We start from the raw sequence: 14,906 nt of genomic DNA on the forward strand, positions 1-14,906 counted from the left end.
AGCTCAGAAAAGATGATGCAAAATTATGTGTCACTGAAAAGGAGCCCCTTGGCTCCTCTACAATTAGGCATCTGTCTGTAACTGCAGTGTAGCTGAAAAAGTGAAATTCATTGGTCTTTGGTGGGTGGAGACTATATTGGTCTCACTCAAATTGGTCATTCATATTATTGAAGGATATTTAAATGTTATTTTGTGAGCTAATGTTTTAAAGAAGTATTTGAAGTTTTTTAATCCCATCTTAAGAGTCTTATACATATGAAGATTTATTGAAAGCCTTTCTGGATAAAAATCTTGGTTACTGAATCAAGGCTTCATGTTTTTCTATCCAGAAATCAATCCTGAGTTCACATCCTATTTCTGCTTTGCCTATTTGACTTAACCTCACTGGGTCTCAGTTTCCTCAACAGCAAAATAAGTAGGTTGGACTAGGTCTCCTTTCTTAAAAGGTCCATTCCAGTTCCAGGACCATGATTCTATGAAGACAAAAGGAGTTGCAATGGTTAATGACTATCTTGTTTGCCTATACTTTAAAAGCAGGAGGTAAAAGATATCTCTCCAAAATCAGGGACAGATTTTTTTTTTATACTGAATATTGTGCAATCTGCAAAGAAGTACTATGGCACTCTTGAGCTCAGATCTTGGCCAGTTTGATATAAGGAGGAAAACTCTTATAGTTCAATTATTTTTGCTGGTGACTTGTTGAAGCTGTTCTCAGTGGGACCTAGCAAGTTTTACTTTGCAAATCATTTTGCTACTGGTTGTTAGTGAAAATTAATTGACTTGCTAAGAGTCACTCAAATAGCAAGTAGTAGAAGCCAGATACAAATTCCAACGTGAAGGAAAAGATATAGGGCCTGGAACTTCACAGCTATGTCCCTAAAGAGTTGCTGTTCAGTCATTTCAATCATGTCTGACTTTTTGTGACCCTGTTTGGGGTTTTCTTGGTAAAGACACTGGAGTGGTTGCCATTTCTTTCTCTACCTAATTTTACAAATGAAACAAGCAGGGTTAAGTGACTTGCCCAGGGTTACATAGTTAGCATCTGAGGCCGAATTTTAGACTTTTTGACAATCTACCCACTGTATTACCTAGCTGTTCCCTGAAGAATAGTCAGTGAAATAGGATTGAGATTCTCATCTGATGAAGCCTTTTCCCCATTTCTTTGCATGTATCTATTAGGATAGAATTTTTAAAAATTCTGGAGCCAGGATTTAAACTCCAGATCTTGACTGTAAATCTAGTTGTTTTTTCCGTTGTGTCATGCTGCCTCTTTTTAATAAATCAAGAACTGAGTTTAGTTTCAGAATAGATTCTAAGATTTTGCTAGTATTTATTTACTAAATAGTTTTGAGCTCTGCTCTTTAAATCATCAACTCTTTTTTTTTTTAATATAAATTTTATTTTATTTAATAATAACTTCGCATTGACAGAATCCATGCCAGGATAATTTCTACACGACATTATCCCTTGCAATCACTTATGTTTCGTTTTTTCCCCTCCCTCCCTCCTCCCCCCCCCCAGGATGGCAAGCAGTCCTATATATGCTAAACATGTTGCAGTATATCCTAGATACAATACATATTTGCAGAACCGAACAGTTCTCTTGTTGCACAGGGAGAATTGAAATCATCAACTCTTAACAAAACCAAAATAATAGAGTGGAATCTTGCGATGAGTCCATCCTTGTGGTAATGGGCTATGGAATATCTTTAAAGATGAAATCATCTATAAAAAAAATCTTTCTGACATTACACTAACCATTACTTAATTCAAGATAAACTAGCTTTCTATCAAGTTTTGCTACATATTGAAGTCCAGGTGTTTCTCATACTTTTTTTGTTATCTAAGCCTATTAGCCTATTAGATAACAGACTAAATTGCCTATTTATAGCTGCTTGAAGGTACTGCAGAGATTATTTTGATTAATTGCTTCATTTTTAAGATAAAGAACCTGAGGTCCAGAGAAAAAGTAACTTGCCAAGAATCTCACAGCTAAAGCTAGAATCCAGACCTTCTTGTTCAGTGCCATTTTAACCATACTAGGTTCACTATTTGACTGAGTGCATTCCATTCTTTCCCAGTCAAAAGAACCCACCAAAACACAGCAATTATACTACAATTATACAGTAGTACTGTACTCCTGATTCATCTGAAATCTAAAAAAACTGTGAAATCCGCATTCCTCAAGGTATTTGGTCTACAAAATAGAGAGTCTTAACCTGAGATCTCTAACTTTGTTATTAAATATATTTTGATAAACATATTTCAATATAATAGGCTTCCTTTGTAATCCTACAAATTAAAAATATTATTTAGAAAAATACAGATTTCACCAGTCTCCTCCTGAAAAGTATTTAGGACACGCAAAAAAGTTTATAATTCCAGCTCTGGAGGATACATACAATGGCCTATATTGAAGCCTCTATTAGACTTCTGTTTTTTCACTAGGTATCACTGGATAAGGCAGCAGCCCTTAAATCCAGTGTAAATGAAACAGTTCTCTCTTGAGAAAAAAGGATCACATACTAGAAGGAAGACAAAGATGCTAGATGCCATTTTTACTATGCCTATTCAAGGGAACATTCCCTTCATTTCTTGGAATTCTACTTAAGGTATGACATGCACAGAATTCTCAGGAGAAAAATCAGAAAGGAGTGTTAGGAACAATAATATTCTGGATTTCAGATATTTACCAATGCACAGATTATGGGGAACAAGATGAAAGTCAAAATTGTAACACAAAGAGATAAAAACAAATTTATAGGATTATTGATGGCATCTAGATAGCCACCTAGATAGTGGTTAGAGCACTTGCAATCAAGAAGACCCCAATTCAAATCCTACCTCAGACACTTACTGCCTTTTGGACTTTTAAAAACAATAACTTCAGTTTCCTTATTGGGGGGAGAGATATTTATAGCACCCATCTTACAGGAATGATCAAATGAGAGAATATATGTAAAGAACTTTGGCAAACCTTCAAGTGCTATGTAAATATTGACTATTTTATTGAGTCCTGGTGGAAAAGGAATTGTTACTGGGCCATGCTAATGAAATCATGAAGGAGAAGGGGGCAGGACTGTTACAGTAAGTGATATACTCCTCTAAAGAAACCTATAAACCTAAGGGTAAAAGCATTTCAAAGTTGATTTCTGTGAAGATAAAAAGGAAGACAGATGTGACTTTGCTATTGGAGTATATTTACCTTCCATTCATATGAATGTTATGGATAATGCTTCCCAATTTCAAATCACAAAAAATGGACAAGACAAGGCATATGCCATATTCAATTACCTGTACAACTAAAAGCATAGCATCCGACAATGTTTGACTTACCCAGTTTACAATCTGCCCTCTCAGAAGAAAAGAAAGGAACTATTTGTTTGGGTTTAGTTCTGATTCACAAAGAAATGCTGGTTTGTAAAGGAAAGTTGACAAAGATCTCAGAGGAAGGCATTATCATTGTCTCAAACCAGGCTCAAGCACTTAACCAAATTAAAATTAATTGGGAGACACTTAAAAGAAATAAAAATATAATGCAATATAAATAGTTAATTTGTGGTTTACTTAGGTAGGGGGTAAAGGGAGAAGGAGATGCAGAAATAGGTGGTGTGGTGAATACAGTACTGAGCTTGGAGTCAGAAAACTCATGTGCCCTTAGACACTTACTAGCTGTGTGACCTTAGGCAAGTCACTTATTCTGTGTGCCTCATTTTCCTCACCTATAAAATAAGGAGAATGGCAAACCATTCTAGTATCTTTGCCAAGAAAACCCCAACTGATGTCACAGGAGTTGGACATAATTGAAAAACAATTAAACAAATCACCATGTCACACTGGGGATCCATTTCTATTTGAATGTGACATTCATAGTCTTAGACATCTCAATAACTTAGGTGGGAAATGCTGAACACAGTTCATACAGTCTATAAAGTATTATTTCAGAAAGCCTAGAGAAAAGACTTTCATGATCCATGGCCATGCATATCAAAGGGGATAATGGTTGATGAAGAGAGGCAGCTTGACTATTTGTAATAGCAAGATCCTGGAAGTCAACTAGGTGTAACCAGGAAGTGATTGAACAAATTATTGTATATAAATATTTTTAATTTTGTTTAATTAACCAAAATCTATTTTCTCTTTTTCACCTTTTCTTCATCTCCATTGGAAAAAAAACTAACAAACAAAAACAAAACTCTTATAACAAGCATGTATAGTGAAGCAAAATTCCAGCACTAGCTAAAATATGTCTCATTTCTCTGTCAAGAGTCAGATGATTTACCAGGTATTTTACAATTATATAAACCTCACAACAACTCCAAAAGGTAGGTATTTTTAATTAACTCCATTTTACAGTTGAAAAAACTTAAGCAGAGGGAGCTTAAGTGACTTGCTTAGGATCACATGGCAAGTAAATATCTGAGGCCATATTTAAATTTAGATCTTTCTTGACTTTAGGCCCAGTGCTCTCTCAACTGCACCACTGATTTGGATTGATTAGAGTTCTGAAGTCTTTCAATAGTTTTTATCTTTTACAATTCTGTTGTTATTGTACTAATTATTCTTCAGGTTCTGCTCACTTCATGCTGCATTCTCTCTTTGAATATTTCTTTTCTTTAAAAAAAAATCATTTTATTAAAACAAACAGTAGGAAAAAAAGAAAAACAGACAAGGAATACAAAACAAAATGAAACAAAACAAAAAAACATTGTCACATGCCCAGCAGAACATCAGGGAGGATTCAAAATATATAACAACAATTATCAGTTTAAGCAAATATATCAGTAGAAGAAATTATATTCATGAGTGTCCATCTTTTCTTTACCTCTCTGTAAATGGTTCTCTGCTGCAACCTTTTTTATTTTATTATTTTTTTTCCCACTTTTCATCTCCCACCATTCCCAAGCAGGCTATAGTTAAGAAAGGATATATTTTTATATACAAATGTAGGTATAGACATACACACACAAACACATATCTTTCCTATCCTTGCTAACTTTTTCTTTTAATTCTGCTCCTAACTTGCCTTGCTGTTACTTAACATCACTTCGCCCAAGGATTCCTCCCTTGTCTTCTTCCCTCACCATTTGCTTGCTGATCTGCCCATCCCTCCTTCCTTATTTCTTTATAGATATTAGAGGGTGCTATAACCTTCAGAGTATATATATATATATGTAGTGTTTCCTACTTAACCCATTCCAATGTGAGAAAGTTTTCAGACCTATGAGCCCTTCTCTCCCTCTAATGCCTCTATGTCTATTCTTCTTCTGTATCTCATTTATACAATATAATTACTATTTTTACCTTAACTCTGTTCCAATCTTTCATTTGAGCTACCCTATTGTAGATGCCAATTTTAAACATATGCTATACATTTCTCGTGTAAAAAAATTAACAATTTGTTAATATTGAGTTCCTTGAAATTGATCGTTCATCGAATCCAACCATTCTGGAGAGCAATCTGGAATTATGCCCAAAAAATTATCAAAATGTGCATATCCTTTGATCCAGCAGTGTTTCTATTGGGCTTATATCCCAAAGAAATACTAAAGAAGGGAAAGGGACCTGTATGTGCCAAAATGTTTGTAGCAGCCCTGTTTGTAGTGGCTAGAAACTGGAAAATGAATGGATGCCCATCAATTGGAGAATGGCTGGGTAAATTGTGGTATATGAATGTTATGGAATATTATTGTTCTGTAAGAAATGACCAGCAGGATGAATACAGAGAGGCTTGGAGAGACCTTCATGAACTGATGCTAAGTGAAATGAGCAGAACCAGGAGATCATTATACACTTCGACAACGATATTGTATGAGGACATATTTTGATGGAAGTGGATTTCTTTGACAAAGAGACCTGAGTTTCATTGATAAATGACGGACAAAAGCAGCTACACCCAAAGAAAGAACACTGGAAACGAATGTGAACTATCTGCATTTTTGTTTTTCTTCCCGGATTATTTATACCTTCTGAATCCAATTCTCCCTACGCAACAAGAGAACTGTTCGGTTCTGCAAACATATATTGTATCTAGGATATACTGCAACATATCCAACATATAAAGGACTGCTTGCCATCTAGGGGAGGGGGTGGAGGGAGGGAGGGGAAAAAAATCGGAACAGAAATGAGTGTCAATATAATGTAATTATTAAATAAAAAATAAAAAAAAAAAAAAAAAAAAAAAAAAAAAAAAAAAAAGAAATTGATCGTTCATATTGGTTCTTATGTGTTAAATTTTCTATTAAGTTCAGGTTTGATGTATGGGACTGCCTGCCTGCCATCTAGGGGAGTGGGTGGAGGAAAGGAGGGGAAAAGTTGGAACAGAAGTTTTTCAAGGGTCAATGTTGAAAAATTGCCCATGCATATGTTTTGTCAATAAAAAGCTATAATAATAATAATGAATAAATAAACAAAACAAAAAAACATTGTCACATGCCCAGCAGAACATCAGGGAGGATTCAAAATATATAACAACAATTATCAGTTTAAGCAAATATATCAGTAGAAGAAATTATATTCATGAGTGTCCATCTTTTCTTTACCTCTCTGTAAATGGTTCTCTGCTGCAACCTTTTTTATTTTATTATTTTTTTCCCACTTTTCATCTCCCACCATTCCCAAGCAGGCTATAGTTAAGAAAGGATATATTTTTATATACAAATGTAGGTATAGACATACACACACAAACACATATCTTTCCTATCCTTGCTAACTTTTTCTTTTAATTCTGCTCCTAACTTGCCTTGCTGTTACTTAACATCACTTCACCCAAGGATTCCTCCCTTGTCTTCTTCCCTCACCATTTGCTTGCTGATCTGCCCATCCCTCCTTCCTTATTTCTTTATAGATATTAGAGGGTGCTATAACCTTCAGAGTATATATATATATATGTAGTGTTTCCTACTTAACCCATTCCAATGTGAGAAAGTTTTCAGACCTATGAGCCCTTCTCTCCCTCTAATGCCTCTATGTCTATTCTTCTTCTGTATCTCATTTATACAATATAATTACTATTTTTACCTTAACTCTGTTCCAATCTTTCATTTGAGCTACCCTATTGTAGATGCCAATTTTAAACATATGCTATACATTTCTCGTGTAAAAAAATTAACAATTTGTTAATATTGAGTTCCTTGAAATTGATCGTTCATCGAATCCAACCATTCTGGAGAGCAATCTGGAATTATGCCCAAAAAATTATCAAAATGTGCATATCCTTTGATCCAGCAGTGTTTCTATTGGGCTTATATCCCAAAGAAATACTAAAGAAGGGAAAGGGACCTGTATGTGCCAAAATGTTTGTAGCAGCCCTGTTTGTAGTGGCTAGAAACTGGAAAATGAATGGATGCCCATCAATTGGAGAATGGCTGGGTAAATTGTGGTATATGAATGTTATGGAATATTATTGTTCTGTAAGAAATGACCAGCAGGATGAATACAGAGAGGCTTGGAGAGACCTTCATGAACTGATGCTAAGTGAAATGAGCAGAACCAGGAGATCATTATACACTTCGACAACGATATTGTATGAGGACATATTTTGATGGAAGTGGATTTCTTTGACAAAGAGACCTGAGTTTCATTGATAAATGACGGACAAAAGCAGCTACACCCAAAGAAAGAACACTGGAAACGAATGTGAACTATCTGCATTTTTGTTTTTCTTCCCGGATTATTTATACCTTCTGAATCCAATTCTCCCTACGCAACAAGAGAACTGTTCGGTTCTGCAAACATATATTGTATCTAGGATATACTGCAACATATCCAACATATAAAGGACTGCTTGCCATCTAGGGGAGGGGGTGGAGGGAGGGAGGGGAAAAAAATCGGAACAGAAATGAGTGTCAATATAATGTAATTATTAAATAAAAAATTTAAAAAAAAAAAAATAAAAAAAAAAAAAATAAAAAAAAAAAAAAAAAAAAAAGAAATTGATCGTTCATATTGGTTCTTATGTGTTAAATTTTCTATTAAGTTCAGGTTTGATGTATGGGACTGCCTGCCTGCCATCTAGGGGAGTGGGTGGAGGAAAGGAGGGGAAAAGTTGGAACAGAAGTTTTTCAAGGGTCAATGTTGAAAAATTGCCCATGCATATGTTTTGTCAATAAAAAGCTATAATAATAATAATGAATAAATAAATAAATAATTTTTTAAATAAAGTTCAGATTTGGTTAACAGAAAGTCCTGAAAATATGCAAATTTGTTGAATGTCCATTTTTTCTCATTCAAAATTATAGGTAATTTTGCTGAATATAACATTTTTGACCACAGACCTAGTCAGTAGATATAATTCCAGTGGTCTTTTATTGTGGCTGCTGATAAATCCTGTACAATTCTAATTATAGCTGTTGAATATTTGAATGGTTTTTTTCCTTGTTTCTTGCAAAATTTTTTCTTTGATCTGAAGTTTTGAAATTTGACAATACTGCTCCTATATGTTTTCCACAAAGGATCCTGTTGAAGTGTTTGCACTTCACCTTGGTTAGTCTCAGACTCCCTTTCTTCAGATCTTCTTGGGTTGTATCAGGAGGACTTCTATACTTCTCCAAGTTTTCTTGATTTTTCAGCAGTCTATGTTCATCCTGAGGAACAAATTTATTCTATTTGTGGGGGAAATCAGGAGAGCCTGAAATTTGCCAATCTACTCTGCCATCCTTCTTCCTGGTTATTACAGCACAAAAGTACTATATTACATTCATATACTATAATTTGCTTATCAATTCCCCAGTTGATAAGCAACCCTTTAATTTCCAGTTTTTTGCTATTACAAAAAGGACTCCTATATTTTTGTATGTATAGATTCTTTTCCTCTTTCTTTGACATCTTTGAAGTCCAATAATGGGACTGCCCAGTCAAAGGGTATATACACTTAAGTTACTTTTAGGACACAATTTTAAATTACTTTCCAGAATAGCTGTACCAATTTGTAGGTCTCTGTGTATTCTAAGAAAAGATCAATAGTAGAGGTTAAATTGAGGAATGTTTGCCTAAAATGATAATAGCATTAAGAAAGCTGATCACAAAGAATATATGGACCGACAGTGATGTTTTAAAGACAATTGCAACAAATCTATTTTAAATATACAAAAATAGATTCAAAAGGTCACGCAGAAATAAGAAAGAAATGTTGGCAACTCCCTTGTTTGAGACAATATTCTTTTGTTTTGTTAAATAATTGGTATATAAACAAGTTTATAAACAGATGTCAAATCATTTATAGTCCTTTCCACTTCATTTTGTTCTTGTCCCTAAGTCACTATCACTGTATCTGTTGATGGAAGATAAAATGGAATTTTAAAAGAGGGACAAGAAATTCTAAACATAAATATCTGACAATGAGGACACATACACACACCACACAAATCTGATGAGGAAAACAAGAGGAAAGCATCTAAAGAAGCTAATGGGTCTATATTTATCCTGTATTTTACAATAATTGCAGATTTTTAAATGATATGTAATAAGGTGGTCAGAGAGAGTGCATACCCAAGGATGAAGGCAAAAAGTTGGCACTATGCTGCAAAAATATCATGAAGAAGATTTAAATCCTTGAATGAATAGAGGCTGGAAAAAAAACCACTTAGGACAATAGAAGAGTTATTAAGAAAAAACAAAAAATTTTTATCAATCACTATGGTAAGTCCTAGAGATATGGAGATACAAAAAAAAAAAAAAAAAAAAGTGAGTCTTATCTTTCAAGAAGCCCATGATCTTAAATGTGGATCTCATTTCAAAAAAGATAATAAGGGGGATTAAGGAAGTTGAAAATTCTAAAAGCAATATCATATGGCCACATCCAAGTATTTCATTTTCCCTAATACACTAGAAATTCTAAGTTATTTCCCCAGGCTTGAACTTTGCCCCATGGTCTGCTTCCTTTAATAGATATTGCCCTTTATAAAATAAATTTTAGTAATTTTGCCTTATTTTGCCAGGAATCAGGTTTCCTTGCCACTTGAAGGGCATTTGCACCCCAGGACCCTTCCCCTCCCAACCCTCTTTTATATATCGTCTTTCCCCAACAGAATGTAAATGCTTTGAGGACAATAACTCTTTCTTTTATTAGTATCCCCAGTGCTTAGCATAGTACATGGCATATAATAAATACTTAATAAATGCATTATTTATGAGGGGATAGCTAGTGTCACAGTAGACAGAGTTCAAGAAGTCATCTTCCTGAATTCAAATCTGGAGCAGACACTTAACTAGCTGTATGATCCTGGATAAATCACTTACTCCTGTTTGTCTCAATTTCCTCATCTATAAAAGGAGCAAGAGAAGAAAATGGCAAGCCACTTTAATATCTGCCAAGAGTACCCCAAATAGGGACATTTGCAGAGTATTTTTCAAATATTATTTCATCCTCAAAACAACCCTTTAAGAAGTGATGTTATTCCCCTTATTTTACAGATAAGGAAAATGAGACAGTTAAGTGTCTAAGGTTGGATTTGAACTCAAGACTATTTCTGACCAAGTCCAGCACTTAATCCATTTTATCACCTAACTGCCTCCATGCATAACAGTATCTGAATACTTGAAAAGCTATCAGATTGTAGAAAGTTATCACTCACAATTCTATAGTTCAGGTAGACATGACAGAGATGCCTATTTCAGTTAAATATAAAAAACATCAATATTTGGAAGGGTCCCAGGAGATGAGAAAGAATTGGAAAACCAAGAGCCATTCATCACACAAGGTATTCAGACAGAGCTTGAAAACCATTTCAGGACCATTATAAGAAGAGTGATGACCATTCAATAAACACTAACCTACAGGAGTAGGTCTAAGAATCTCAATATGAAATTTAAAATTTTATCTGATACAATTCTGACCCCAAATAACAATTTCTGTATTCGATAATATACAACAAAAGGGCAAGAGCTACCTAAGGTTTTTGCTATTACTATCTAGGCCCCAATTAAGAATATCAACATGGACAATTAGGGTATTTATCCATAATATAAAAACAGACTTTCACTTAAAAAGTGAGATAATTTAATCAACTTGAGAACTCTCCAGCAATCTAGTATTGGTATAATGTATAAGGAGCTGAATTTAAATCAGAAAAACCTAGTTTCAAATCTAACTCTGACACTTAGCTGTTTGACCATGATGAGTGAAAACCTCTCTAAACCTCCATTTCTTAATCTGTAAAATAGGATGATACTCACAGTACGTATTTAACCAGGTTATTATGAGACTCAAAAAAAAAAAAAAAAGGTTTGTATTTAAAGTACTTTGCAAAACACTTTTTTAAAAGACTATATAAATAGTATAATTTGTCTAGCACTTGAAAGTTTGCAGAACACTTTACAAATATCATCTCATTTTAATCTGACAGTCCTGGGAAGTAAATGTTATTGATAGCCCCATTTCACTGATGAGAAAAGTGAGGCTGAAAGAAGTTAAGTGATTTTCCTGGGGTCATATAACTATTCAATATCTGAGGCTGGATTTAAACTTAGGTCTTCCTGCTTCCAGATCCCAATGCTCTACAATGTTTCAACTCATCAAATGGTGAGGACTCTAGTCCCTAACCAAGTTAACATTTCTTTTTTTGGAGCTGATCCTATCAGATAGTCCATGCTATTGTCTTCTCTAAAAAGCTGGAAATTGGGGGACAGAACCAAGACTGCAGAGTAAAGGCAGAAACTCATCTAACCTTTCCCAATTCCTCTCCAAGGTTAAAATGACTTCTCAAAATGAATTCTGGAGTAGCAAAGCCAACAAGAGTATAAAGTAAAAGAATTTTACAGCCCAAAACAAGTTTTAAAAACTTAAAAGGTTGACAGGAAAAGTTTGTTTTATTGGGGTAAGAATGGAACACAGTCCAGTGTAGCCCACTCCAGTGCAGGATGTATTACTGAAAACCAGTTGTTGGGGGCAACTGAATTGAAAAGCATTTGGGGAGTTTGCAATGATTAGCCCTCAGAAGGCAAGAGGATTAGACCATTGGTCAGAAAGAAATTACAGAGGAGCTTTTGCTGACACTGGAAGCAGGACTGTGTTGCATACATGATTCTGGGTTGCAGTCCCAAGTTGAGCAGGTGCAGGAACCCTGCTTACAGTTCTAGAGAGGAAAAGAATGCGTATAGTCACTCACAAAATAGCACAGGCCAGGATGGCACTGACCAACCACATCTCTCCTCAGATCAGACTACTTTGAAAGAACTGAAAACTTACAGAATGCTAGCACTAGATCTGAAAACAGTAGAACAAAAACATGAAGCTTGGAACAACAGCCCCTCCATGTTAGGAGTAGAACCCAACTTTATGGTAAAATTAAAAGTCAAAAATTGAGCTGGAAAAATGAGCAAACAACAACAAAAAAGACTGACTATAGAAAGTTAAATATGGTGACAGGGAAGATCAAAACAGAAACACAAAAGACAACAATGTCAAAACTGCTACCTGCAAATCCGCAAAGAAAAAATGTGAATTAATCTCAGATCCCTCCTCCTCCTCCAAAAAAGAATACCTAGAAGAGCTCAAAAAGATTTTAAAAATCAAATTAGAGGAAAAATTGGGAAAAGAAATGAGATTGGTGCAAGAAAATCATGAAAAAACAGCCAACAGTTTGGTAAAGGAGGCCTTCTTCCTCTATTCTTCCCCCCCAAAAAAAATAAAGAAAAACCAAAATAGACTTAATAGTAAAAGATCCACTGAAGAAAAAAACTCATTCAGAAGCAGAATTGATCAAATGGAAAAAGAGGTACAAAAATGCAGTTAAAAAAAAAAGAATTCTTAAAAAATAGACTTGGCCAAATGGAAAAGGAAGCAAAAAAACTCACCAAAGAAAATAATTTCTTAAAAATTATATGTGGGTATGTGGAAGCTAATAATTCCATAAGACAATAAGAAACAATAAATAAAATAAAAAGAATTTTTTTAAATAGAAGAAAATATGAAATATCTCATTGGAAAAACAACTGACCTGGAAAAAAAGATTGAAGAGAGATAATTTAACAATTGTTGAACTACCTGAAAACCATGACTTTAAAAAAACATCATATTTCAAGAAATCATCACAGAAAATTGAAACAAAGGGTAGAATAGAAATTTTTAAAATTCAGTGAATACCTCCTGAGATTCCAAAATGAAGCTTTCCATAAATATTATAGTCAAATTTCAGAGTTTCCAAGTCAAAGCAAAAATATTATTAGCAGAGAGAAATAATTCAAATATCATAGAAAGGTAGTCAAGAGAGCACAAGATATAGAACATTCTAGATTAAAGTAATGGAAAGTTTAGAATATAATATTTTGGATGGCAAAGGAGTAGAGATTACAACCAAGAATCACCTACCCAGAAAAACTAAGTATAATCCTCAGGAAAAATAAATGGATATTTAATAAAATAGAGGACTTTCAAGTCCTGGGGAAAGATACAAGACTCAAGAGAAGAATAAAAAAATAAACATGAAAGAGAAACTATAAGGGATTCAATAAGGTTAAATTTTTTACACTCCTATATAGGAAGATGACCCATAACTCCTAAGAACTATAATTAGGACAGTTAGAATAAGTATATACAGAGAGTGTGTATATGAATTGACTTTGATATCCAAAATACGGAGAAGGGGAAAGGGAGAGAGAGAAATGGGGGGTAAATTATCTCACATAAAAGTGAAAAGGGCTTTTACAGTGGAGGAGATGATGGATACACTATGTTTAAATCTTACTCTCATCAGAAATGACTCAAAGAGGTAATAATTACAACCTCAATTGATATAGAAATCTATCTTACCCTACAGAGAAGAGAGAAAGGGGATAAGAGAAGGGGAGGAGACAGATAGAAAGAAGGGTGGATGGGAGAAAGCAGTGGTAAGAAGCAAAATATTTTTGAGGAGAAACAGGGTGAAAGGAAAGAAAGAAAAGAATAAATGGAGGGGAGAGGGGGATAGATGGAAATACACAGTTGGTAATCATAACTGTGAATGGGAATGGGATGAAGTCACCCATAAAATGGGAATAGATAGCAGAGTGGATTAAAACCAGAATCCTACAACATATTGTTTATAAGAAACACACAAAGCAATGAGTTATACATGAAGGAAAAGTAAGGGGTTGGATCAGATGATATGATGATGTATTCTGTGTAAGGGCTTCATTATAGGAGAAAACAATGTTGAAAAACTTTAGAATCCTGAACAATGCAGTGATAAATTCAGAATAAAAAATCTGAAGATGCTACTTATCTCCTATCAGAGAAGCAATGGATTTAAATTGCAGATGAGAAATACATTTTTAGATATGAGCAATGTGGGAATTTATTTTGCTGAACAAATAACATAACATTAGGAAGGTTTTCTTTTTTTTTTTTTTAATCGTTCAATGAGGGGAACAATGGGAAGGAAAAGTAATAAGTGGTTATATAAATACATTTTTTAAAAAAGAGAAACGAAGTCATAAGGTTAAAATTATTTCAGAGGGGAAAAAAGAGAAAAGAACGATTCCAATATTAAAGAAGTTCTCATATTAATGGATGAGAAGATCAGTTAGGAAAATTTATGTATGTATCTACAATTATTTTCAGTAGGAAAGTCACTGATGTCTGAAAAGTAATGATGAGTGCACTAGATCAATTTTGGTTAAAATGAAATAAATTATTTTATCCTTCTATCTGATATGTAGCTATGCTAATAAAATATTTTAGAAATAATTTATGACACATTCTAAATGCTTGACAGTACATATGAACTTGAATATTCCCATTCTAATTTTCTTTGTAGGGAAAAGGATAGTTAACACTATTTCTACAATAACTTCCCTCCTAAAAATTACTCCTTTTAAAGGAATAAAGGAAAGAAGGGGAAATATGCTTATAAATACTTTGCTAATAGATAAACAAAACCAAAAACTATTCCCAAAAAGAATTATATGAATTAAAAAAAAATTTCCCT

General features: G+C 34.0%; 1 protein-coding gene across 7 annotated transcripts in view; it reads right to left on the reverse strand.

Moving 5' to 3' along the window:
* INPP1 (inositol polyphosphate-1-phosphatase) overlaps positions 1-14,906 on the reverse strand; it is a 58,029-nt gene that overhangs the window by 20,040 nt on the left and 23,083 nt on the right. Inside the window, exon 1 of one of the 7 annotated variants that reach the window (XM_051986005.1) lies at positions 8,481-8,631. The exons of the other annotated variants lie outside the window; for them this stretch is intronic. The gene's annotated coding sequence lies outside the window, so the exon portion shown is untranslated. Of the gene's footprint in view, positions 1-8,480; positions 8,632-14,906 lie in introns of those variants that run through there. 7 annotated transcript variants of the gene reach the window in all.

Source organism: Antechinus flavipes, chromosome 3 (genome assembly GCF_016432865.1).
Source record: "Antechinus flavipes isolate AdamAnt ecotype Samford, QLD, Australia chromosome 3, AdamAnt_v2, whole genome shotgun sequence".
Lineage (NCBI taxonomy): Eukaryota > Metazoa > Chordata > Mammalia > Dasyuromorphia > Dasyuridae > Antechinus > Antechinus flavipes.